The following is a 1,834-nucleotide window of genomic DNA, read 5'->3' as shown; positions in this document are numbered from 1 at the left end:
ACTGCAGCTGTCAGTCAGAGGGTCGGAGGAGTTGTCTCCCTTACAACAATGCAGAGGAGTCGAAACAATATGATATTTAATCCGATGGATGGTAGAAGGACGAACACTTCTCTTTGCGTTAAGACTCACTTAAAAATAGACTTCCTGGTATAGTTTGGAAATTCAGTCGGAAAAGAACCAACCTCTTGAACATTCAAACCACCCATCGAGCCTGAAGGCCGAGAATGAATTAAACAGCTCATCTTGGTTCCACAAATTTCATGTCTTCTTGTATTATTTCAAACTCGCATTTTCCCAACTGTGTCTTCCCATTCTCAAGGAACTTTTGTTTGAAACTGACCGTTACTGACCATGTCATTTGAATCAGCTGTCTTCTCTCTGACATATTTGTTCCAGTTGGTTGTATACAGTCTGGCAGTTGCTGTTCTCGCCTCTTGCCTGACAGGTCCTTTGAACTCTGTTGGATGCTTCTCATCGTTGATTGGCTGCTGACTCTGTGGGCGTGTCAAGTTATGTGCATGAATTAAGCAATCACCTGATTCATGTTACAGGATGTTATATAGTTTTCAGGGATAAGGTTTTAGGTTTTTAATTTAAAGTATTTTTTATCTTTATTAGTTGTAGCTTTGGTTAAGAGCCCAAGCGGTTGGTCCATTATATTTAAGGATGGACAGGTTATTTTCTATTCCTGTTCCTTTTCATGTGCACACTTGTAGTGATTCTGCTTATATAATCTGCACAGGGAAGACATGGATTTGTTTGTTTGTTGCAAATAGCGCAGCAATGCCACAATCCTATGTTCATGATGTGGGTTTGTAGACACACCCTGTTGTCCCCCACAGTGGTGATTGATTGATAGACTGACTCACTCATTGATTCAGTACACTTGACCATGTCCGATGGAACAAATGTCACCTCCACACACACCCGCAGCTCGTGATTTCTCGTCATATCACCCATAGTGTGTATTCCTACGTCTGGAAATGTTGATCGATCTCATCTTTTGTGTCTGCTTTGATTAATAAATTTGTCATTTTATTAAACTGAAACTAGATAACACATGTCTTCGTTGTCGAATATAATTATCTGGATACACAGTCAATGACGAAAGTAATCTAGTTTAACTTCCACTTAGGTAATCATAGAATTTCAAAATGTGGCGATTCGCTGCCTGACATGAAAATATTATTGCAGGATCATCTCTAAGATTTTAACTCTCTCACTGCCGAGGCTAAAACTAATTGGAATAACAAATATTATGAGACAGATGAAAAGCTGATGTACCTGAGAAAATGGCACATATGACATTTTAATGTGGGAAGCGCACTTTTAATATCTACAGATTTCGAATAATGAAGTTTGTGTATGTATGTGTTTCATTTGCTTGTTTCTTGCTTTATGCTGCCGTCAGCAATATTCTACCCCAGAATCCGCTCGGGGGGATATAAGCTATAAAACTGGGCGAAGATATATTGTTAATTATTCAAAATAATAAATGAAAATAATGTTCAAAACTTACTTACTTACTTCAACAGCAACGAAATGCTTAAATCATTAGATGACTACCTGATACGAGCGAGTGAGTATGATTTATCCGCCGCTTTTATCAATAATTTAACAATATTAAAGTGGGCGACACCTGAAATGTATTCACACGTTTTACCCATATTGGGAATCGAACCACTACGTTACTCCATCGACACTACGTTACTCCAATAGTCTGGAGATATAAATATTATTCAAAATCCTAATAATACATTATGGCGAGCCAGTGGCCAAATGCCCCCTGATATGAATATCGCGGGAGTTAGACGTTACGCTGTTGCCAAACTAA

Source organism: Haliotis cracherodii, unplaced genomic scaffold, assembly GCF_022045235.1.
Source record: "Haliotis cracherodii isolate W230 unplaced genomic scaffold, xgHalCrac1.p SCAF_7, whole genome shotgun sequence".
In the NCBI taxonomy this organism is placed as follows: domain Eukaryota; kingdom Metazoa; phylum Mollusca; class Gastropoda; order Lepetellida; family Haliotidae; genus Haliotis; species Haliotis cracherodii.
Note: the sequence above shows the minus strand (reverse complement) of the source record.